The sequence below is a fragment of the Macaca nemestrina genome, chromosome 13 (genome assembly GCF_043159975.1).
Source record: "Macaca nemestrina isolate mMacNem1 chromosome 13, mMacNem.hap1, whole genome shotgun sequence".
Lineage (NCBI taxonomy): Eukaryota > Metazoa > Chordata > Mammalia > Primates > Cercopithecidae > Macaca > Macaca nemestrina.
Window position 1 is genome coordinate 95524601 of NC_092137.1, and position 26085 is coordinate 95550685.

The following is a 26085-nucleotide window of genomic DNA, read 5'->3' on the forward strand; positions in this document are numbered from 1 at the left end:
TCGGATCCCTTGGAAGACTATAGGGCCAAAGGAAATATCCTCCGATAACCAAGAGAAAGAAGCTTTCTGAGAAACTTCTTTGTGTTCTGTGAAATCATCTCACAGAGTTACAGCTTTCCCCTTAAGAAGCCTTTCGCTAAGACAGTTCTTGTGGAATTGGCAAAGTGATATTTGGAAGCCCATAGAGGGCTATGGTGAAAAAGGAAATATCCTCACATGAAATCTGGAAAGAAGCTTTCTGAGAAACTGCTTTGTGTTCTGTTAATTCATCTCACAGAGTTACATTTGTATTTCGTGGATCTCTTTGCTAGCCTTATTTCTGTGGAATCTGAGAACAGATATTTCGAATCCCTTGGAAGACTATAGGGCCAAAGGAAATATCCTCCGATAACAAAGAGAAAGAAGCTTTCTGAGAAACTTCTTTGTGTTCTGTGAAATCATCTCACAGAGTTACAGCTTTCCCCTCAAGAAGCCTTTCGCTAAGACAGTTCTTGTGGAATTGGCAAAGTGATATTTGGAAGCCCATAGAGGGCTATGGTGAAAAAGGAAGTATCCTCACATGAAATCTCGAAAGAAGCTTTCTGAGAAACTGCTTTGTGTTCTGTTAATTCATCTCACAGAGTTACATCTGTATTTCGTGGATCTCTTTGCTAGCCTTATTTCTGTGGAATCTGAGAACAGATATTTCGGATCCCTTGGAATACTATAGGGCCAAAGGAAATATCCTCCGATAACAAAGAGAAAGAAGCTTTCTGAGAAACTTCTTTGTGTTCTGTGAAATCATCTCACAGAGTTACAGCTTTCCCCTCAAGAAGCCTTTCGCTAAGACAGTTCTTGTGGAATTGGCAAAGTGATATTTGGAAGCCCGTAGAGGACTATGGTGAAAAAGGAAATATCCTCACATGAAATCTGGAAAGAAGCTTTCTGAGAAACTGCTTCGTTCTCTGTTAATTCATCTCACAGAGTTACATCTGTATTTCATGGATCTCTTTGCTAGCCTTATTTCTGTGGAATCTGAGAACAGATATTTCGGATCCCTTGCAAGACTATAGGGCCAAAGGAAATATCCTCCGATAACAAAGAGAAAGAAGCTTTCTGAGAAACTTCTTTGTGTTCTGTGAAATCATCTCACAGAGTTACAGCTTTCCCCTCAAGAAGCCTTTCCTTAAGACAGTTCTTGTGGAATTGGCAAAGTGATATTTGGAAGCCCATCGAGGGCTATGGTGAAAAAGGAAATATCCTCAGATGAAATCTGGAAAGAAGCTTTCTGAGAAACTACTTAGTGTTCTGTTAATTCATCTCACAGAGTTACATCTGTATTTCGTGGATCTCTTTGCTAGCCTTATTTCTGTGGAATCTGAGAACAGATATTTCGGATCCCTTGGAAGACTATAGGGCCAAAGGAAATATCCTCCGATAACAAAGAGAAAGAAGCTTTCTGAGAAAATTCTTTGTGTTCTGTGAAATCATCTCACAGAGTTACAGCTTTCCCCTCAAGAAGCCTTTCTCTAAGCCAGTTCTTGTGGAATTGGCAAAGTGATATTTGGAAGCCCATAGAGGGTTATGGTGAAAAGGGAAGTATCCTCACATGAAATCTGGAAAGAAGCTTTCTGAGAAACTGCTTAGTGTTCTGTTAATTCATCTCACAGAGTTACATCTGTATTTCGTGGATCTCTTTGCTAGCCTTATTTCTGTGGAATCTGAGAACAGATATTTCGGATCCATTGGAAGACTATAGGGCCAAAGGAAATATCCTCCGATAACAAAGAGAAAGAAGCTTTCTGAGAAACTTCTTTGTGTTCTGTGAAATCATCTCACAGAGTTACAGCTTTCCCCTCAAGAAGCCTTTCCTTAAGACAGTTCTTGTGGAATTGGCAAAGTGATATTTGGAAGCCCATCGAGGGCTATGGTGAAAAAGGAAATATCCTCAGATGAAATCTGGAAAGAAGCTTTCTGAGAAACTACTTAGTGTTCTGTTAATTCATCTCACAGAGTTACATCTGTATTTCGTGGATCTCTTTGCTAGCCTTATTTCTGTGGAATCTGAGAACAGATATTTCGGATCCCTTGGAAGACTATAGGGCCAAAGGAAATATCCTCCGATAACAAAGAGAAAGAAGCTTTCTGAGAAAATTCTTTGTGTTCTGTGAAATCATCTCACAGAGTTACAGCTTTCCCCTCAAGAAGCCTTTCTCTAAGCCAGTTCTTGTGGAATTGGCAAAGTGATATTTGGAAGCCCATAGAGGGTTATGGTGAAAAGGGAAGTATCCTCACATGAAATCTGGAAAGAAGCTTTCTGAGAAACTGCTTAGTGTTCTGTTAATTCATCTCACAGACTTACATCTGTATTTCGTGGATCTCTTTGCTAGCCTTATTTCTGTGGAATCTGAGAACAGATATTTCGGATCCCTTGGAAGACTATAGGGCCAAAGGAAATATCCTCCGATAACAAAGAGAAAGAAGCTTTCTGAGAAACTTCTTTGTGTTCTGTGAAATCATCTCACAGAGTTACAGCTTTCCCCTCAAGAAGCCTTTCGCTAAGACAGTTCTTGTGGAATTGGCAAAGTGATATTTGGAAGCCCATAGAGGGCTATGGTGAAAAAGGAAATATCCTCACATGAAATCTGGAAAGAAGCTTTCTGAGAAACTGCTTAGTGTTCTGTTAATTCATCTCACAGACTTACATCTGTATTTCCTGGATCTCTTTGCTAGCCTTATTTCTGTGGAATCTGAGAACAGATATTTCGGATCCCTTGGAAGACTATAGGGCCAAAGGAAATATCCTCCGATAACAAAGAGAAAGAAGCTTTCTGAGAAACTTCTTTGTGTTCTGTGAAATCATCTCACAGAGTTACAGCTTTCCCCTCAAGAAGCCTTTCGCTAAGACAGTTCTTGTGGAATTGGCAAAGTGATATTTGGAAGCCCATAGAGGGCTATGGTGAAAAAGGAAATATCCTCAGATGAAATCTGGAAAGTAGCTTTTTGAGGAACTGCTTAGAGTTCTGTTAATTCATCTCACAGAGTTACATCTGTATTTCTTGGATCTCTTTGCTAGCCTTATTTCTGTGGAATCTGAGAACATTATTTCGGATCCTTTGGAAGACTATAGGGCCAAAGGAAATATCCTCCAATAACAAAGAGAAAGAAGCTTTCTGAGAAACTTCTTTGTGTTCTGTGAAATCATCTCACAGAGTTACAGCTTTCCCCTCAAGAAGCCTTTCGCTAAGACAGTTCTTGTGGAATTGGCAAAGTGATATTTGGAAGCCCATAGAGGGCTATGGTGAAAAAGGAAATATCCTCACATGAAATCTCGAAAGAAGCTTTCTGAGAGACTGCTTAGTGTTCTGTTAATTCATCTCACAGAGTTACATCTGTATTTCGTGGATCTCTTTGCTAGCCTTATTTCTGTGGAATCTGAGAACAGATATTTCGGATCCCTTGGAAGACTATAGGGCCAAAGGAAATATCCTCCGATAACAAAGAGAAAGAAGCTTTCTGAGAAACTTCTTTGTGTTCTGTGAAATCATCTCACAGAGTTACAGCTTTCCTCTCAAGAAGCCTTTCACTAAGCCAGTTCTTGTGGAACTGGCAAAGTGATATTTGGAAGCCCATAGAGGGCTACGGTGAAAAAGGAAATATCCTCACATGAAATCTGGAAAGAAGCTTTCTGAGAAACTGCTTAGTGTTCTGTTAATTCATCTCACAGAGTTACATCTGTATTTCGTGGATCTCTTTGCTAGCCTTATTTCTGTGGAATCTGAGAACAGATATTTCGGATCCCTTGGAGGACTATAGGGCCAAAGGAAATATCCTCCGATAACAAAGAGAAAGAAGCTTTCTGAGAAAATTCTTTGTGTTCTGTGAAATCATCTCACAGAGTTACAGCTTTCCTCTCAAGAAGCCTTTCACTAAGCCAGTTCTTGTGGAATTGGCAAAGTGATATTTGGAAGCCCATAGAGGGCTATGGTGAAAAAGGAAATATCCTCACATGAAATCTGGAAAGAAGCTTTCTGAGAAACTGCTTAGTGTTCTGTTAATTCATCTCACAGACTTCCATCTGTATTTCCTGGATCTCTTTGCTAGCCTTATTTCTGTGGAATCTGAGAACATATAATTCGGATCCCTTGGAAGACTATAGGGCCAAAGGAAATATCCTCCGATAACAAAGAGAAAGAAGCTTTCTGAGAAAATTCTTTGTGTTCTGTGAAATCATCTCACAGAGTTACAGCTTTCCCATCAAGAAGCCTTTCGCTAAGACAGTTCTTGTGGAATTGGCAAAGTGATATTTGGAAGCCCATAGAGGGTTATGGTGAAAAAGGAAATATCCTCAGATGAAATCTGGAAAGAAGCTTTCTGAGAAACTGCTTAGTGTTCTGTTAATTCATCTCACAGAGTTACATCTGTATTTCGTGGATCTCTTTGCTAGCCTTATTTCTGTGGAATCTGAGAACAGATATTTCGGATCCCTTGCAAGACTATAGGGCCAAAGGAAATATCCTCCGATAACAAAGAGAAAGAAGCTTTCTGAGAAACTTCTTTGTGTTCTGTGAAATCATCGCACAGAGTTACAGCTTTCCCCTCAAGAAGCCTTTCGCTAAGACAGTTCTTGTGGAATTGGCAAAGTGATATTTGGAAGCCCATAGAGGGCTATAGTGAAAAAGGAAATATCCTCACATGAAATCTGGAAAGAAGCTTTCTGAGAAACTGCTTAGTGTTCTGTTAATTCATCTCACAGAGTTACATCTGTATTTCGTGGATCTCTTTGCTAGCCTTATTTCTGTGGAATCTGAGAACAGATATTTCGGATCCCTTGGAAGACTATAGGGCCAAAGGAAATATCCTCTGATAACAAAGAGAAAGAAGCTTTCTGAGAAACTTCTTTGTGTTCTGTGAAATCATCTCACAGAGTTACAGCTTTCCCCTCAAGAAGCCTTTCGCTAAGACAGTTCTTGTGGAATTGGCAAAGTGATATTTGGAAGCCCATAGAGGGCTATGGTGAAAAAGGAAATATCCTCAGATGAAATCTGGAAAGAAGCTTTCTGAGAAACTGCTTTGTGTTCTGTTAATTCATCTCACAGAGTTACATCTGTATTTCGTGGATCTCTTTGCTAGCCTTATTTCTGTGGAATCTGAGAACAGATATTTCGGATCCCTTGGAAGACCATAGGGCAAAAGGAAATATTCTCCGATAACAAAGAGAAAGAAGCTCTCTGAGAAACTTCTTTGTGTTCTGTGAAATCATCTCACAGAGTTACAGCTTTCCCCTCAAGAAGCCTTTCGCTAAGACAGTTCTTGTGGAATTGCAAAGTGATATTTGGAAGCCCATAGAGGGCTATGGTGAAAAAGGAAATATCCTCAGATGAAATCTGGAAAGAAGCTTTCTGAGAAACTCCTTAGTGTTCTGTTAATTCATCTCACAGAGTTACATCTGTATTTCGTGGATCTCTTTTCTAGCCTTATTTCTGTGGAATCTGAGAACAGATATTTCGGATCCCTTGGAAGACTATAGGGCCAAAGGAAATATCCTCCGATAACAAAGAGAAAGAAGCTTTCTGAGAAACTTCTTTGTGTTCTGTGAAATCATCTCACAGAGTTACAGCTTTCCCCTCAAGAAGCCTTTCGCTAAGACAGTCCTTGTGGAACTGGCAAAGTGATATTTGGAAGCCCATAGAGGGCTATGGTGAAAAAGGAAATATCCTCACATGAAATCTGGAAAGAACCTTTCTGAGAAACTGCTTAGTGTTCTGTTAATTCATCTCACAGAGTTACATCTGTATTTCGTGGATCTCCTTGCTAGCCTTATTTCTGTGGAATCTGAGAACAGATATTTCGGATCCCTTGGAAGACTATAGAGCCAAAGGAAATATCCTCCGATAACAAAGAGAAAGAAGCTTTCTGAGAAACTTCTTTGTGTTCTGTGAAATCATCTCACAGAGTTACAGCTTTCCTCTCAAGAAGCCTTTCACTAAGCCAGTTCTTGTGGAATTGGAAAAGTGATATTTGGAAGCCCATAGAGGGCTATGGTGAAAAAGGAAATATCCTCACATAAAATCTGGAAAGAAGCTTTCTGAGAAACTGCTTAGTGTTCTGTTAATTCATCTCACAGACTTCCATCTGTATTTCGTGGATCTCTTTGCTAGCCTTATTTCTGTGGAATCTGAGAACATATGTTTCGGATCTTTTGGAAGACTATAGGGCCAAAGGAAATATCCTCCGATAACAAAGAGAAAGAAGCTTTCTGAGAAACTTCTTTGTGTTCTGTGAAATCATCTCACAGAGTTACAGCTTTCCCCTCAAGAAGCCTTTCGCTAAGACAGTTCTTGTGGAATTGCCCAAGTGATATTTGGAAGCCCATAGAGGGCTACGGTGAAAAAGGAAATATCCTCAGATGAAATCTGAAAAGAAGCTTTCTGAGAAACTGCTTAGTGTTCTGTTAATTCATCTCACAGAGTTACATCTGTATTTCGTGGATCTCTTTGCTAGCCTTATTTCTGTGGAATCTGAGAACAGATATTTCGGATCCCTTGGAAGACTATAGGGCCAAAGGAAATATCCTCCGATAACAAAGAGAAAGAAGCTTTCTGAGAAACTACTTTGTGTTCTGTGAAATCATCTCACAGAGTTACAGCTTTCCCCTCAAGAAGCCTTTCGCTAAGACAGTTCTTGTGGAATTGGCAAAGTGATATTTGGGAGCCCATAGAGGGCGATGGTGAAAAAGGAAATATCCTCAGATGAAATCTGGAAAGAAGATTTCTGAGAAACTCTTCTGTGTTCTGTTAATTCATCTCACAGAGTTACATCTGTATTTCGTGGATCTCTTTGCTAGCCTTATTTCTGTTGAATCTGAGAACAGATATTTCGGATCCCTTGGAAGACTATAGGGCCAAATGAAATATCCTCCGATAACAAAGAGAAAGAAGCTTTCTGAGAAACTTCTTTGTGTTCTGTGAAATCATCTCACAGAGTTACAGCTTTCCCCTCAAGAAGCCTTTCGCTAAGACAGTTCTTGTGGAATTGGCAAAGTGATATTTGGAAGCCCTTAGAGGGCTATGGTGAAAAAGGAAATATCCTCAGATGAAATCTGGAAAGAAGCTTTCTGAGAAACTGCTTAGTGTTCTGTTAATTCATCTCACAGAGTTACATCTGTATTTCGTGGATCTCTTTGCTAGCCTTATTTCTGTGGAATCTGAGAACAGATATTTCGGATCCCTTGGAAGACTATAGGGCCAAAGGAAATATCCTCCGATAACAAAGAGAAAGAAGCTTTCTGAGAAACTTCTTTGTGTTCTGTGAAATCATCTCACAGAGTTACAGCTTTCCCCTCAAGAAGCCTTTCGCTAAGACAGTTCTTGTGGAATTGGCAAAGTGATATTTGGAAGCCCTTAGAGGGCTATGGTGAAAAAGGAAATATCCTCACATGAAATCTGGAAAGAAGCTTTCTGAGAAACTGCTTAGTTCTCTGTTAATTCATCTCACAGAGTTACATCTGTATTTCATGGATCTCTTTGCTTGCCTTATTTCTGTGGAATCTGAGAACAGATATTTCGGATCCCTTGGAAGACTATAGGGCCAAAGGAAATATCCTCCGATAACAAAGAGAAAGAAGCTTTCTGAGAAACTTCTTTGTGTTCTGTGAAATCATCTCACAGAGTTACAGCTTTCCCCTCAAGAAGCCTTTCCTTAAGACAGTTCTTGTGGAATTGGCAAAGTGATATTTGGAAGCCCATCGAGGGCTATGGTGAAAAAGGAAATATCCTCAGATGAAATCTGGAAAGAAGCTTTCTGAGAAACTGCTTAGTGTTCTGTTAATTCATCTCACAGAGTTACATCTGTATTTCGTGGATCTCTTTGCTAGCCTTATTTCTGTGGAATCTGAGAACAGATATTTCGGATCCCTTGGAAGACTATAGGGCCAAAGGAAATATCCTCCGATAACAAAGAGAAAGAAGCTTTCTGAGAAACTTCTTTGTGTTCTGTGAAATCATCTCACAGAGTTACAGCTTTCCCCTCAAGAAGCCTTTCGCTAAGACAGTTCTTGTGGAATTGGCAAAGTGATATTTGGAAGCCCATAGAGGGCTATGGTGAAAAAGGAAATATCCTCAGATGAAATCTGGAAAGTAGCTTTTTGAGAAACTGCTTAGAGTTCTGTTAATTCATCTCACAGAGTTACATCTGTATTTCGTGGATCTCTTTGCTAGCCTTATTTCTGTGGAATCTGAGAACAGATATTTCGGATCCCTTGGAAGAGTATAGGGCCAAAGGAAATATCCTCCGATAACAAAGAGAAAGAAGCTTTCTGAGAAACTTCTTTGTGTTCTGTGAAATCATCTCACAGAGTTACAGCTTTCCCCTCAAGAAGCCTTTCGCTAAGACAGTTCTTGTGGAATTGGCAAAGTGATATTTGGAAGCCCATAGAGGGCTATGGTGAAAAAGGAAATATCCTCACATGAAATCTCGAAAGAAGCTTTCTGAGAGACTGCTTCGTGTTCTGTTAATTCATCTCACAGAGTTACATCTGTATTTCGTGGATCTCTTTGCTAGCCTTATTTCTGTGGAATCTGAGAACAGATATTTCGGATCCCTTGGAAGACTATAGGGCCAAAGGAAATATCCTCCGATAACAAAGAGAAAGAAACTTTCTGAGAAACTTCTTTGTGTTCTGTGAAATCATCTCACAGAGTTACAGCTTTCCCCTCAAGAAGCCTTTCGCTAAGACAGTTCTTGTGGAATTGGCAAAGTGATATTTGGAAGCCCGTAGAGGACTATGGTGAAAAAGGAAATATCCTCACATGAAATCTGGAAAGAAGCTTTCTGAGAAACTGCTTAGTTCTCTGTTAATTCATCTCACAGAGTTACATCTGTATTTCATGGATCTCTTTGCTAGCCTTATTTCTGTGGAATCTGAGAACAGATATTTCGGATCCCTTGGAAGACTATAGGGCCAAAGGAAATATCCTCCGATAACAAAGAGAAAGAAGCTTTCTGAGAAACTTCTTTGTGTTCTGTGAAATCATCTCACAGAGTTACAGCTTTCCCCTCAAGAAGCCTTTCCTTAAGACAGTTCTTGTGGAATTGGCAAAGTGATATTTGGAAGCCCATCGAGGGCTATGGTGAAAAAGGAAATATCCTCAGATGAAATCTGGAAAGAAGCTTTCTGAGAAACTACTTAGTGTTCTGTTAATTCATCTCACAGAGTTACATCTGTATTTCGTGGATCTCTTTGCTAGCCTTATTTCTGTGGAATCTGAGAACAGATATTTCGGATCCCTTGGAAGACTATAGGGCCAAAGGAAATATCCTCCGATAACAAAGAGAAAGAAGCTTTCTGAGAAAATTCTTTGTGTTCTGTGAAATCATCTCACAGAGTTACAGCTTTCCCCTCAAGAAGCCTTTCGCTAAGCCAGTTCTTGTGGAATTGGCAAAGTGATATTTGGAAGCCCATAGAGGGTTATGGTGAAAAAGGAATTATCCTCACATGAAATCTGGAAAGAAGCTTTCTGAGAAACTGCTTAGTGTTCTGTTAATTCATCTCACAGAGTTACATCTGTATTTCGTGGATCTCTTTGCTAGCCTTAATTCTGTGGAATCTGAGAACAGATATTTCGGATCCCTTGGAAGACTATAGGGCCAAAGGAAATATCCTCCGATAACAAAGAGAAAGAAGCTTTCTGAGAAACTTCTTTGTGTTCTGTGAAATCATCTCACAGAGTTACAGCTTTCCCCTCAAGAAGCCTTTCGCTAAGACAGTTCTTGTGGAATTGGCAAAGTTTTATTTGGAAGCCCATAGAGGGCTATGGTGAAAAAGGAAATATCCTCACATGAAATCTGGAAAGAAGCTTTCTGAGAAACTGCTTAGTGTTCTGTTAATTCATCTCACAGAGTTACATCTGTATTTCGTGGATCTCTTTGCTAGCCTTTTTTCTGTGGAATCAGACAACAGATATTTCGGATCCCTTGGAAGACTATGGGGCCAAAGGAAATATCCTCCGATAACAAAGAGAAAGAAGCTTTCTGAGAAAATTCTTTGTGTTCTGTGAAATCATCTCACAGAGTTACAGCATTCCCCTCAAGAAGCCTTTCGCTAAGCCAGTTCTTGTGGAATTGGCAAAGTGATATTTGGAAGCCCATAGAGGGCTATGGTGAAAAAGGAAATATCCTCAGATGAAATCTGGAAAGAAGCTTTCTGAGAAACTACTTAGTGTTCTGTTAATTCATCTCAGAGAGTTACATCTGTATTTCGTGGATCTCTTTGCTAGCCTTATTTCTGTGGAATATGAGAACAGATATTTCGGATCCCTTGGAAGACTATAGGGCCAAAGGAAATATCCTCCGATAACAAAGAGAAATAAGCTTTCTGAGAAACTTCTTTGTGTTCTGTGAAATCATCTCACAGAGTAACAGCTTTCCCCTCAAGAAGCCTTTCGCTAAGACAGTTCTTGTGGAATTGGCAAAGTGACATTTGGAAGCCCGTAGAGGGCTATGGTGAAAAAGGAAATATGCTCAGATGAAATCTGGAAAGAAGCTTTCTGAGAAACTGCTTAGTGTTCTGTTAATTCATCTCACAGAGTTACATCTGTATTTCGTGGATCTCTTTGCTAGCCTTATTTCTGTGGAATCTGAGAACAGATATTTCGGATCCCTTGGAAGACTATAGGGCCAAAGGAAATATCCTCCGATAACAAAGAGAAAGAAGCTTTCTGAGAAACTTCTTTGTGTTCTGTGAAATCATCTCACAGAGTTACAGCTTTCCCCTCAAGAAGCCTATCGCTAAGACAGTTCTTGTGGAATTGGCAAAGTGATATTTGGAAGCCCATAGAGGGCTACGGTGAAAAAGGAAATATCCTCAGATGAAATCTGGAAAGAAGCTTTCTGAGAAACTGCTTTGTGTTCTGTTAATTCATCTCACAGAGTTACATCTGTATTTCGTGGATCTCTTTGCTACCCTTATTTCTGTTGAATCTGAGGACAGATATTTTGGATCCCTTGGAAGACTATAGGGCCAAAGGAAATATCCTCCGATAACAATCAGAAAGAAGCTTTCTGAGAAACTTCTTTGTGTTATGTGAAATCATCTCACAGAGTTACAGCTTTCCCCTCAAGAAGTCTTTCGCTAAGACAGTTCTTGTGGAATTGGCAAAGTGATATTTGGAAGCCCATAGATGGCTATGGTGAAAAAGGAAATATCCTCAGATGAAATCTGGAAAGAAGCTTTCTGAGAAACTGCTTAGTGTTCTGTTAATTCATCACACGGAGTTACATCTGTATTTCGTGGATCTCTTTGCTAGCCTTATTTCTGTGGAATCTGAGAACAGATATTTCGGATCCCTTGCAAGACTATAGGGCCAAAGGAAATATCCTCCGATAACAAAGAGAAAGAAGCTTTCTGAGAAACTTCTTTGTGTTCTGTGAAATCATCTCACAGAGTTACAGCTTTCCCCTCAAGAAGCCTTTCGCTAAGACAGTTCTTGTGGAATTGGCAAAGTGATATTTGGAAGCCCATAGAGGGCGATGGTGAAAAAGGAAATATCCTCAGATGAAATCTGGAAAGAAGCTTTCTGAGAAACTGCTTAGTGTTCTGTTAATTCATCTCACAGAGTTACATCTGTATTTCGTGGATCTCTTTGCTAGCCTTATTTCTGTGGAATCTGAGAACAGATATTTCCTTTCCCTTTGAAGACTAAAGGGCCAAAGGAAATATCCTCCGATAACAAACAGAAAAAAGCTTTCTGAGAAACTTCTTTGTGTTCTGTGAAATCATCTCACAGAGTTACAGCTTTCCCCTCAAGAAGCCTTTCGCTAAGACAGTTCTTGTGGAATTGGCAAAGTGATATTTGGAAGCCCATAGAGGGCTATAGTGAAAAAGGAAATATCCTCAGATGAAATCTGGAAAGAAGCTTTCTGAGAAACTGCTTAGTGTTCTGCTAATCGATCTCACAGAGTTACATCTGTATTTGGTGGATCTCTTTGCTAGCCTTATTTCTGTGGAATCTGAGAACAGATATTTCGGATCCCTTGGAAGACTATAGGGCCAAAGGAAATATCCTGTGATAACAAAGAGAAAGAAGCTTTCTGAGAAACTTGTTAGTGTTCTGTGAAATCATCTCACAGAGTTACAGCTTTCCCCTCAAGAAGCCTTTCGCTAAGACAGTTCTTGTGGAATTGGCAAAGTGATATTTGGAAGCCCATAGAGGGCTATGGTGAAAAAGGAAATATCCTCACATGAAATCTGGAAAGAAGCTTTCTGAGAAACTGCTTTGTGTTCTGTTAATTCATCTCACAGAGTTACATCTGTATTTCGTGGATCTCTTTGCTAGCCTTATTTCTGTGGAATCTGAGAACAGATATTTCGGATCCCTTGGAAGACCATAGGGCAAAAGGAAATATTCTCCGATAACAAACAGAAAGAAGCTTTCTGAGAAACTTCTTTGTGTTCTGTGCAATCATCTCACAGAGTTACAGCTTTCCCCTCAAGAAGCCTTTCGCTAAGACAGTTCTTGTGGAATTGGCAAAGTGATATTTGGAAGCCCATAGAGGGCTATGGTGAAAAAGGAAATATCCTCAGATGAAATCTGGAAAGTAGCTTTCTGAGAAACTCCTTAGTGTTCTGTTAATTCATCTCACAGAGTTACATCTGTATTTCGTGGATCTCTTTGCTAGCCTTATTTCTGTGGAATCTGAGAACAGATATTTCGGATCCCTTGGAAGACTGTAGGGCCAAAGGAAATATCCTCCGATAACAAAGAGAAAGAAGCTTTCTGAGAAACTTCTTTGTGTTCTGTGAAATCATCTCACAGAGTTACAGCTTTCCCCTCAAGAAGCCTTTCGCTAAGACAGTTCTTGTGGAACTGGCAAAGTGATATTTGGAAGCCCATAGAGGGCGATGGTGAAAAAGGAAATATCCTCACATGAAATCTGCAAAGAACCTTTCTGAGAAACTGCTTAGGGTTCTGTTAATTCATCTCACAGAGTTACATCTGTATTTCGTGGATCTCTTTGCTAGCCTTATTTCTGTGGAATCTGAGAACAGATATTTCGGATCCCTTGGAAGACTATAGGGCCAAAGGAAATATCCTCCGATAACAAAGAGAAAGAAGCTTTCTGAGAAACTTCTTTGTGTTCTGTGAAATCATCTCACAGAGTTACAGCTTTCCTCTCAAGAAGCCTTTCACTTAGCCAGTTCTTGTGGAACTGGCAAAGTGATATTTGGAAGCCCATAGAGGGCTATGGTGAAAAAGGAAATATCCTCACATGAAATCTGGAAAGAAGCTTTCTGAGAAACTGCTTAGTGTTCTGTTAATTCATCTCACAGAGTTACATCTGTATTTCGTGGATCTCTTTGCTAGCCTTATTTCTGTGGAATCTGAGAACAGATATTTCGGATCCCTTGGAGGACTATAGGGCCAAAGGAAATATCCTCCGATAACAAAGAGAAAGAAGCTTTCTGAGAAACTTCTTTGTGTTCTGTGAAATCATCTCACAGAGTTACAGCTTTCCTCTCAAGAAGTCTTTCACTAAGCCAGTTCTTGTGGAATTGGTAAAGTGATATTTGGAAGCCCATAGAGGGCTATGGTGAAAAAGGAAATATCCTCACATGAAATCTGGAAAGAAGCTTTCTGAGAAACTGCTTAGTGTTCTGTTAATTCATCTCACAGACTTCCATCTGTATTTCCTGGATCTCTTTGCTAGCCTTATTTCTGTGGAATCTGAGAACATATATTTCGGATCCCTTGCAAGACTATAGGGCCAAAGGAAATATCCTCCGATAACAAAGAGAAAGAAGCTTTCTGAGAAACTTCTTTGTGTTCTGTGAAATCATCTCACAGAGTTACAGCTTTCCCCTCAAGAAGCCTTTAGCTAAGACAGTTCTTGTGGAATTGGCAAAGTGATATTTGGAAGCCCATAGAGGGCTATGGTGAAAAAGGAAATATCCTCAGATGAAATATGGAAAGAAGCTTTCTGAGAAACTGCTTTGTGTTCTGTTAATTCATCTCACAGAGTTACATCTGTATTTCGTGGATCTCTTTGCTAGCCTTATTTCTGTGGAATCTGAGAACAGATATTTCGGATCCCTTGCAAGACTATAGGGCCAAAGGAAATATCCTCCGATAACAAAGAGAAAGAAGCTTTCTGAGAAACTTCTTTGTATTCTGTGAAATCAACTCACAGTTTTACAGCTTTCCCCTCAAGAAGCCTTTCGCTAAGACAGTTCTTGTGGAATTGGCAAAGTGATATTTGGAAGCCCGTAGAGGGCTATGGTGAAAAAGGAAATATCCTCAGATGAAATCTGGAAAAAAGCTTTCTCAGAAACTGCTTAGTGTTCTGTTAATTCATCTCACAGAGTTACATCTGTATTTCGTGGATCTCTTTGCTAGCCTTATTTCTGTGGAATATGAGAACAGATATTTCGGATCCCTTGCAAGACTATAGGGCCAAAGGAAATATCCTCCGATAACAAAGAGAAAGAAGCTTTCTGAGAAACTTCTTTGTGTTCTGTGAAATCATCTCACAGAGTAACAGCTTTCCCCTCAAGAAGCCTTTCGCTAAGACAGTTCTTGTGGAATTGGCAAAGTGACATTTGGAAGCCCGTAGAGGGCTATGGTGAAAAAGGAAATATGCTCAGATGAAATCTGGAAAGAAGCTTTCTGAGAAACTGCTTAGTGTTCTGTTAATTCATCTCACAGAGTTACATCTGTATTTCGTGGATCTCTTTGCTAGCCTTATTTCTGTGGAATCTGAGAACAGATATTTCGGATCCCTTGGAAGACTATAGGGCCAAAGGAAATATCCTCCGATAACAAAGAGAAAGAAGCTTTCTGAGAAACTTCTTTGTGTTCTGTGAAATCATCTCACAGAGTTACAGCTTTCCCCTCAAGAAGCCTATCGCTAAGACAGTTCTTGTGGAATTGGCAAAGTGATATTTGGAAGCCCATAGAGGGCTACGGTGAAAAAGGAAATATCCTCAGATGAAATCTGGAAAGAAGCTTTCTGAGAAACTGCTTTGTGTTCTGTTAATTCATCTCACAGAGTTACATCTGTATTTCGTGGATCTCTTTGCTACCCTTATTTCTGTTGAATCTGAGGACAGATATTTTGGATCCCTTGGAAGACTATAGGGCCAAAGGAAATATCCTCCGATAACAATCAGAAAGAAGCTTTCTGAGAAACTTCTTTGTGTTCTGTGAAATCATCTCACAGAGTTACAGCTTTCCCCTCAAGAAGTCTTTCGCTAAGACAGTTCTTGTGGAATTGGCAAAGTGATATTTGGAAGCCCATAGATGGCTATGGTGAAAAAGGAAATATCCTCAGATGAAATCTGGAAAGAAGCTTTCTGAGAAACTGCTTAGTGTTCTGTTAATTCATCTCACGGAGTTACATCTGTATTTCGTGGATCTCTTTGCTAGCCTTATTTCTGTGGAATCTGAGAACAGATATTTCGGATCCCTTGCAAGACTATAGGGCCAAAGGAAATATCCTCCGATAACAAAGAGGAAGAAGCTTTCTGAGAAACTTCTTTGTGTTCTGTGAAATCATCTCACAGAGTTACAGCTTTCCCCTCAAGAAGCCTTTCGCTAAGACAGTTCTTGTGGAATTGGCAAAGTGATATTTGGAAGCCCATAGAGGGCGATGGTGAAAAAGGAAATATCCTCAGATGAAATCTGGAAAGAAGCTTTCTGAGAAACTGCTTAGTGTTCTGTTAATTCATCTCACGGAGTTACATCTGTATTTCGTGGATCTCTTTGCTAGCCTTATTTCTGTGGAATCTGAGAACAGATATTTCGGATCCCTTGCAAGACTATAGGGCCAAAGGAAATATCCTCCGATAACAAAGAGAAAGAAGCTTTCTGAGAAACTTCTTTGTGTTCTGTGAAATCATCTCACAGAGTTACAGCTTTCCCCTCAAGAAGCCTTTCGCTAAGACAGTTCTTGTGGAATTGGCAAAGTGATATTTGGAAGCCCATAGAGGGCTATGGTGAAAAAGGAAATATCCTCACATGAAATCTGGAAAGAAGCTTTCTGAGAAACTGCTTTGTGTTCTGTTAATTCATCTCACAGAGTTACATCTGTATTTCGTGGATCTCTTTGCTAGCCTTATTTCTGTGGAATCTGAGAACAGATATTTCGGATCCCTTGGAAGACCATAGGGCAAAAGGAAATATTCTCCGATAACAAACAGAAAGAAGCTTTCTGAGAAACTTCTTTGTGTTCTGTGAAATCATCTAACAGAGTTACAGCTTTCCCCTCAAGAAGCCTTTCGCTAAGACAGTTCTTGTGGAATTGGCAAAGTGATATTTGGAAGCCCATAGAGGGCTATGGTGAAAAAGGAAATATCCTCAGATGAAATCTGGAAAGTAGCTTTCTGAGAAACTCCTTAGTGTTCTGTTAATTCATCTCACAGAGTTACATCTGTATTTCGTGGATCTCTTTGCTAGCCTTATTTCTGTGGAATCTGAGAACAGATATTTCGGATCCCTTGGAAGACTATAGGGCCAAAGGAAATATCCTCCGATAACAAAGAGAAAGAAGCTTTCTGAGAAACTTCTTTGTGTTCTGTGAAATCATCTCACAGAGTTACAGCTTTCCCCTCAAGAAGCCTTTCGCTAAGACAGTTCTTGTGGAACTGGCAAAGTGATATTTGGAAGCCCATAGAGGGCGATGGTGAAAAAGGAAATATCCTCACATGAAATCTGCAAAGAACCTTTCTGAGAAACTGCTTAGGGTTCTGTTAATTCATCTCACAGAGTTACATCTGTATTTCGTGGATCTCTTTGCTAGCCTTATTTCTGTGGAATCTGAGAACAGATATTTCAGATCCCTTGGAAGACTATAGGGCCAAAGGAAATATCCTCCGATAACAAAGAGAAAGAAGCTTTCTGAGAAACTTCTTTGTGTTCTGTGAAATCATCTCACAGAGTTACAGCTTTCCTCTCAAGAAGCCTTTCACTTAGCCAGTTCTTGTGGAACTGGCAAAGTGATATTTGGAAGCCCATAGAGGGCTATGGTGAAAAAGGAAATATCCTCACATGAAATCTGGAAAGAAGCTTTCTGAGAAACTGCTTAGTGTTCTGTTAATTCATCTCACAGAGTTACATCTGTATTTCGTGGATCTCTTTGTTAGCCTTATTTCTGTGGAATCTGAGAACAGATATTTCGGATCCCTTGGAGGACTATAGGGCCAAAGGAAATATCCTCCGATAACAAAGAGAAAGAAGCTTTCTGAGAAACTTCTTTGTGTTCTGTGAAATCATCTCACAGAGTTACAGCTTTCCTCTCAAGAAGTCTTTCACTAAGTCAGTTCTTGTGGAATTGGTAAAGTGATATTTGGAAGCCCATAGAGGGCTATGGTGAAAAAGGAAATATCCTCACATGAAATCTGGAAAGAAGCTTTCTGAGAAACTGCTTAGTGTTCTGTTAATTCATCTCACAGACTTCCATCTGTATTTCCTGGATCTCTTTGCTAGCCTTATTTCTGTGGAATCTGAGAACATATATTTCGGATCCCTTGGAAGACTATAGGGCCAAAGGAAATATCCTCCGATAACAAAGAGAAAGAAGCTTTCTGAGAAAATTCTTTGTGTTCTGTGAAATCATCTCACAGAGTTACAGCTTTCCCCTCAAGAAGCCTTTCGCTAAGACAGTTCTTGTGGAATTGGCAAAGTGATATTTGGAAGCCCATAGATGGCTATGGTGAAAAAGGAAATATCCTCAGATGAAATCTGGAAAGAAGCTTTCTGAGAAACTGCTTAGTGTTCTGTTAATTCATCTCACAGACTTACATCTGTATTTCGTGGATCTCTTTGCTAGCCTTATTTCTGTGGAATCTGAGAACAGATATTTCGGATCCCTTGCAAGACTATAGGGCCAAAGGAAATATCCTCCGATAACAAAGAGAAAGAAGCTTTCTGAGAAACTTCTTTGTGTTCTGTGAAATCATCTCACAGAGTTACAGCTTTCCCTTCAAGAAGCCTTTCGCTAAGACAGTTCTTGTGGAATTGGCAAAGTGATATTTGGAAGCCCATAGAGGGCGATGGTGAAAAAGTAAATATCGTCAGATGAAATCTGGAAAGAAGCTTTCTGAGAAACTGCTTAGTGTTCTGTTAATTCATCTCACAGAGTTACATCTGTATTTCGTGGATCTCTTTGCTAGCCTTATTTCCGTGGAATCTGAGAACAGATATTTCGGATCCCTTGGAAGACTATAGGGCCAAAGGAAATATCCTCCAATAACAAAGAGAAAGAAGCTTTCTGAGAAACTTCTTTGTGTTCTGTGAAATCATCTCACAGAGTTACAGCTTTCCCCTCAAGAAGCCTTTCGCTAAGACAGTTCTTGTGGAATTGGCAAAGTGATATTTGGAAGCCCATAGAGGGCTATAGTGAAAAAGGAAATATCCTCACATGAAATCTGGAAAGAAGCTTTCTGAGAAACTGCTTAGTGTTCTGTTAATTCATCTCACAGTGTTACATCTGTATTTCGTGGATCTCTTTGCTAGCCTTATTTCTGTGGAATCTGAGAACAGATATTTCGGATCCCTTGGAAGACTATAGGGCCAAAGGAAATATCCTCTGATAACAAAGAGAAAGAAGCTTTCCGAGAAACTTCTTTGTGTTCTGTGAAATCATCTCACAGAGTTACAGCTTTCCCCTCAAGAAGCCTTTCCTTAAGACAGTTCTTGTGGAATTGGCAAAGTGATATTTGGAAGCCCATCGAGGGCTATGGTGAAAAAGGAAATATCCTCAGATGAAATCTGGAAAGAAGCTTTCTGAGAAACTGCTTAGTGTTCTGTTAATTCATCTCACAGAGTTACATCTGTATTTCGTGGATCTCTTTGCTAGCCTTATTTCTGTGGAATCTGAGAACAGATATTTCGGATCCCTTGGAAGACTATAGGGCCAAAGGAAATATCCTCCGATAACAAAGAGAAAGAAGCTTTCTGAGAAACTTCTTTGTGTTCTGTGAAATCATCTCACAGAGTTACAGCTTTCCCCTTAAGAAGCCTTTCGCTAAGACAGTTCTTGTGGAATTGGCAAAGTGATATTTGGAAGCCCATAGAGGGCTATGGTGAAAAAGGAAATATCCTCACATGAAATCTGGAAAGAAGCTTTCTGAGAAACTGCTTAGTGTTCTGTTAATTCATCTCACAGACTTACATCTGTATTTCGTGGATCTCTTTGCTAGCCTTATTTCTGTGGAATCTGAGAACAGATATTTCGGATCCCTTGGAAGACTGTAGGGCCAAAGGAAATATCCTCCGATAACAAAGAGAAAGAAGCTTTCTGAGAAACTTCTTTGTGTTCTGTGAAATCATCTCACAGAGTTACAGCTTTCCCCTCAAGAAGCCTTTCGCTAAGACAGTTCTTGTGGAATTGGCAAAGTGATATTTGGAAGCCCATAGAGGGCTATGGTGAAAAAGGAAATATCCTCAGATGAAATCTGGAAAGTAGCTTTTTGAGAAACTGCTTAGAGTTCTGTTAATTCATCTCACAGAGTTACATCTGTATTTCGTGGATCTCTTTGCTAGCCTTATTTCTGTGGAATCTGAGAACAGATATTTCGGATCCCTTGGAAGACTATAGGGCCAAAGGAAATATCCTCCGATAACAAAGAGAAAGAAGCTTTCTGAGAAACTTCTTTGTGTTCTGTGAAATCATCTCACAGAGTTACAGCTTTCCCCTCAAGAAGCCTTTCGCTAAGACAGTTCTTGTGGAATTGGCAAAGTGATATTTGGAAGCCCATAGAGGGCTATGGTGAAAAAGGAAATATCCTCACATGAAATCTCGAAAGAAGCTTTCTGAGAGACTGCTTAGTGTTCTGTTAATTCATCTCACAGAGTTACATCTGTATTTCGTGGATCTCTTTGCTAGCCTTATTTCTGTGGAATCTGAGAACAGATATTTCGGATCCCTTGGAATACTATAGGGCCAAAGGAAATATCCTCCGATAACAAAGAGAAAGAAGCTTTCTGAGAAACTTCTTTGTGTTCTGTGAAATCATCTCACAGAGTTACAGCTTTCCCCTCAAGAAGCCTTTCGCTAAGACAGTTCTTGTGGAATTGGCAAAGTGATATTTGGAAGCCCGTAGAGGACTATGGTGAAAAAGGAAATATCCTCACATGAAATCTGGAAAGAAGCTTTCTGAGAAACTGCTTAGTTCTCTGTTAATTCATCTCACAGAGTTACATCTGTATTTCATGGATCTCTTTGCTAGCCTTATTTCTGTGGAATCTGAGAACAGATATTTCGGATCCCTTGGAAGACTATAGGGCCAAAGGAAATATCCTCCGATAACAAAGAGAAAGAAGCTTTCTGAGAAAATTCTTTGTGTTCTGTGAAATCATCTCACAGAGTTACAGCTTTCCCCTCAAGAAGCCTTTCGCTAAGCCAGTTCTTGTGGAATTGGCAAAGTGATATTTGGAAGCCCATAGAGGGTTATGGTGAAAAAGGAACTATCCTCACATGAAATCTGGAAAGAAGCTTTCTGAGAAACTGCTTAGTGTTTTATTAATTCATCTCACAGAGTTACATCTGTATTTCGTGGATCTCTTTGCTAGCCTTATTTCTGTGGAATCTGAGAACAGATATTTCGGATCCCTTGGAAGACTATAGGGCCAAAGGAAATATCCTCCGATAACAAAGAGAAAGAAGCTTTCTGAGAAACTTCTTTGTGTTCTGTGAAATCATCTCACAGAGTTACAGCTTTCCCCTCAAGAAGCCTTTCGCTAAGACAGTTCTTGTGGAATTGGCAAAGTGATATTTGGAAGCCCATAGAGGGCTATGGTGAAAAAGGAAATATCCTCACATGAAATCTGGAAAGAAGCTTTCTGAGAAAGTGCTTAGTGTTCTGTTAATTCATCTCACAGACTTACATCTGTATTTCGTCGATCTCTTTGCTAGCCTTATTTCTGTGGAATCTGAGAACAGATATTTCGGATCCCTTGGAAGACTATAGGGCCAAAGGAAATATCCTCCGATAACAAAGAGAAAGAAGCTTTCTGAGAAACTTCTTTGTGTTCTGTGAAATCATCTCACAGAGTTACAGCTTTCCCCTCAAGAAGCCTTTCGCTAAGACAGTTCTTGTGGAATTGGCAAAGTGATATTTGGAAGCCCATAGAGAGCTATGGTGAAAAAGGAAATATCCTCAGATGAAATCTGGAAAGTAGCTTTTTGAGAAACTGCTTAGTGTTCTGTTAATTCATCTCACAGAGTTACATCTGTATTTCGTGGATCTCTTTGCTAGCCTTATTTCTGTGGAATCTGAGAACAGATATTTCGGATCCTTTGGAAGACTATAGGGCCAAAGGAAATATCCTCCGATAACAAAGAGAAAGAAGCTTTCTGAGAAACTTCTTTGTGTTCTGTGAAATCATCTCACAGAGTTACAGCTTTCCCCTCAAGAAGCCTTTCGCTAAGACAGTTCTTGTGGAATTGGCAAAGTGATATTTGGAAGCCCATAGAGGGCTATGGTGAAAAAGGAAATATCCTCAAATGAAATCTCGAAAGAAGCTTTCTGAGAGACTGCTTAGTGTTCTGTTAATTCATCTCACAGAGTTACATCTGTATTTCGTGGATCTCTTTGCTAGCCTTATTTCCGTGGAATCTGAGAACAGATATTTCGGATCCCTTGGAAGACTATAGGGCCAAAGGAAATATCCTCCGATAACAAAGAGAAAGAAGCTTTCTGAGAAACTTCCTTGTGTTCTGTGAAATCATCTCACAGAGTTACAGCTTTCCCCTCAAGAAGCCTTTCGCTAAGACAGTTCTTGTGGAATTGGCAAAGTGATATTTGGAAGCCCGAAGAGGGCTATGGTGAAAAAGGAAATATCCTCAGATGAAATCTCGAAAGAAGCTTTCTCAGAAACTGCTTAGTGTTCTGTTAATTCATCTCACAGAGTTACATCTGTATTTCGTGGATCTCTTTGCTAGCCTTATTTCTGTGGAATCTGAGAACAGATATTTCGGATACCTTGGAAGACTATAGGGCCAAAGGAAATATCCTCCGATAACAAAGAGAAAGAAGCTTTCTGAGAAACTTCTTTGAGTTCTGTGAAATCATCTCACAGAGTAACAGCTTTCCCCTCAAGAAGCCTTTCGCTAAGACAGTTCTTGTGGAATTGGCAAAGTGATATTTGGAAGCCCATAGAGGGCTATGGTGAAAAAGGAAATATCCTCACATGAAATCTGGAAAGAAGCTTTCTGAGAAACTGCTTAGTGTTCTGTTAATTCATCTCACAGAGTTACATCTATATTTCGTGGATCTCTTTGCTAGCCTTATTTCTGTGGAATCTGAGAACAGATATTTCCTTTCCCTTTGAAGACTATAGGGCCAAAGGAAATATCCTCAGATAACAAAGAGAAAGAAGCTTTCTGAGAAACTTCTTTGTGTTCTGTGAAATCATCTCACAGAGTTACAGCTTTCCCCTCAAGAAGCCTTTCGCTAAGACAGTTCTTGTGGAATTGGCAAAGTTTTATTTGGAAGCCCATAGAGGGCTATGGTGAAAAAGGAAATATCCTCACATGAAATCTGGAAAGAAGCTTTCTGAGAAACTCCTTAGTGTTCTGTTAATTCATCTCACAGAGTTACATCTGTATTTCGTGTATCTCTTTGCTAGCCTTTTTTCTGTGGAATCAGAGAACAGATATTTCGGATCCCTTGGAAGACTATGGGGCCAAAGGAAATATCCTCCGATAACAAAGAGAAAGAAGCTTTCTGAGAAAATTCTTTGTGTTCTGTGAAATCATCTCACAGAGTTACAGCATTCCCCTCAAGAAGCCTTTCGCTAAGCCAGTTCTTGTGGAATTGGCAAAGTGATATTTGGAAGCCCATAGAGGGCTATGGTGAAAAAGGAAATATCCTCACATGAAATCTGGAAAGAAGCTTTCTGAGAAACTACTTAGTGTTCTGTTAATTCATCTCAGAGAGTTACATCTGTATTTCGTGGATCTCTTTGCTAGCCTTATTTCTGTGGAATCTGAGAACAGATATTTCGGATCCCTTGGAAGACTATAGGGCCAAAGGAAATATCCTCCGATAACAAATAGAAAGAAGCTTTCTGAGAAACTTCTTTGTGTTCTGTGAAATCATCTCACAGAGTTACAGCATTCCCCTCAAGAAGCCTTTCGCTAAGACAGTTCTTGTGGAATTGGCAAAGTGATATTTGGAAGCCCATAGAGGGCTATGGTGAAAAAGGAAATATCCTCACATGAAATCTGGAAAGAAGCTTTCTGAGACACTGCTTAGTGTTCTGTTAATTCATCTCACAGAGTTACATCTGTATTTCGTGGATCTCTTTGCTAGCCTTATTTCTGTGGTATCTGAGAACATATATTTCGGATCCCTTGGAAGACTATAGGGCCAAAGGAAATATCCTCCGATAACAAAGAGAAAGAAGCTTTCTGAGAAACTTCTTTGTGTTCTGTGAAATCATCTCACAGAGTTACAGCTTTCCCCTCAAGAAGCCTTTCGCTAAGACAGTTCTTGTGGAATTGGCAAAGTGATATTTGGAAGCCCATAGAGGGCTATGGTGAAAAAGGAAATATCCTCAGATGAAATCTGGAAAGAAGCTTTCTGAGAAACTGCTTTGTGTTCTGTTAATTCATCTCACAGAGTTACATCTGTATTTCGTGGATCTCTTTGCTAGCCTTATTTCTGTGGAATCTGAGAACAGATATTTCGGATCCCTTGCAAGACTATAGGGCCAAAGGAAATATCCTCCGATAACAAAGAGAAAGAAGCTTTCTGAGAAACTTCTTTGTATTCTGTGAAATCAACTCACAGATTTACAGCTTTCCCCTCAAGAAGCCTTTCGCTAAGACAGTTCTTGTGGAATTGGCAAAGTGATATTTGGAAGCCCGTAGAGGGCTATGATGAAAAAGGAAATATCCTCAGATGAAATCTGGAAAAAAGCTTTCTCAGAAACTGCTTAGTGTTCTGTTAATTCATCTCACAGAGTTACATCTGTATTTCGTGGATCTCTTTGCTAGCCTTATTTCTGTGGAATCTGAGAACAGATATTTCGGATCCCTTGCAAGACTATAGGGCCAAAGGAAATATCCTCCGATAACAAAGAGAAAGAAGCTTTCTGAGAAACTTCTTTGTGTTCTGTGAAATCATCTCACAGAGTTACAGCTTTCCCCTCAAGAAGCCTTTCGCTAAGACAGTTCTTGTGGAATTGGCAAAGTGACATTTGGAAGCCCGTAGAGGGCTATGGTGAAAAAGGAAATATGCTCAGATGAAATCTGGAAAGAAGCTTTCTGAGAAACTGCTTAGTGTTCTGTTAATTCATCTCACAGAGATACATCTGTGTTTCGTGGATCTCTTTGCTAGCCTTATTTCTGTGGAATCTGAGAACAGATATTTCGGATCCCTTGGAAGACTATAGGGCCAAAGGAAATATCCTCCGATAACAAAGAGAGAGAAGCTTTCTGAGAAACTTCTTTGTGTTCTGTGAAATCATCTCACAGAGTTACAGCTTTCCCCTCAAGAAGCCTATCGCTAAGACAGTTCTTGTGGAATTGGCAAAGTGATATTTGGAAGCCCATAGAGGGCTGCGGTGAAAAAGGAAATATTCTCAGATGAAATCTGGAAAGAAGCTTTCTGAGAAACTGCTTTGTGTTCTGTTAATTCATCTCACAGAGTTACATCTGTATTTCGTGGATCTCTTTGCTACCCTTATTTCTGTTGAATCTGAGGACAGATATTTTGGATCCCTTGGAAGACTATAGGGCCAAAGGAAATATCCTCCGATAACAATCAGAAAGAAGCTTTCTGAGAAACTTCTTTGTGTTCTGTGAAATCATCTCACAGAGTTACAGCTTTCCCCTCAAGAAGTCTTTCGCTAAGACAGTTCTTGTGGAATTGGCAAAGTGATATTTGGAAGCCCATAGATGGCTATGGTGAAAAAGGAAATATCCTCAGATGAAATCTGGAAAGAAGCTTTCTGAGAAACTGCTTAGTGTTCTGTTAATTCATCTCACAGAGTTACATCTGTATTTCGTGGATCTCTTTGCTAGCCTTATTTCTGTGGAATCTGAGAACAGATATTTCGGATCCCTTGCAAGACTATAGGGCCAAAGGAAATATCCTCCGATAACAAAGAGAAAGAAGCTTTCTGAGAAACTTCTTTGTGTTCTGTGAAATCATCTCACAGAGTTACAGCTTTCCCCTCAAGAAGCCTTTCGCTAAGACAGTTCTTGTGGAATTGGCAAAGTGATATTTGGAAGCCCATAGAGGGCGATGGTGAAAAAGGAAATATCCTCAGATGAAATCTGGAAAGAAGCTTTCTGAGAAACTGCTTAGTGTTCTGTTAATTCATCTCACAGAGTTACATCTGTATTTCGTGGATCTCTTTGCTAGCCTTATTTCTGTGGAATCTGAGAACAGATATTTCCTTTCCCTTTGAAGACTATAGGGCCAAAGGAAATATCCTCCGATAACAAACAGAAAGAAGCTTTCTGAGAAACTTCTTTGTGTTCTGTGAAATCATCTCACAGAGTTACAGCTTTCCCCTCAAGAAGCCTTTCGCTAAGACAGTTCTTGTGGAATTGGCAAAGTGATATTTGGAAGCCCATAGAGAGCTATGGTGAAAAAGGAAATATCCTCACATGAAATCTGGAAAGAAGCTTTCTGAGAAACTGCTTAGTGTTCTGTTAATTCATCTCACAGACTTACATCTGTATTTCGTGGATCTCTTTGCTAGCCTTATTTCTGTGGAATCTGAGAACAGATATTTCGGATCCCTTGGAAGACTATAGGGCCAAAGGAAATATCCTCCGATAACAAAGAGAAAGAAGCTTTCTGAGAAACTTCTTTGTGTTCTGTGAAATCATCTCACAGAGTTACAGCTTTCCCCTCAAGAAGCCTTTCGCTAAGACAGTTCTTGTGGAATTGGCAAAGTGATATTTGGAAGCCCATAGAGGGCTATGGTGAAAAAGGAAATATCCTCAGATGAAATCTGGAAAGTAGCTTTTTGAGAAACTGCTTAGAGTTCTGTTAATTCATCTCACAGAGTTACATCTGTATTTCGTGGATCTCTTTGCTAGCGTTATTTCTGTGGAATCTGAGAACAGATATTTCGGATCCCTTGGAAGACT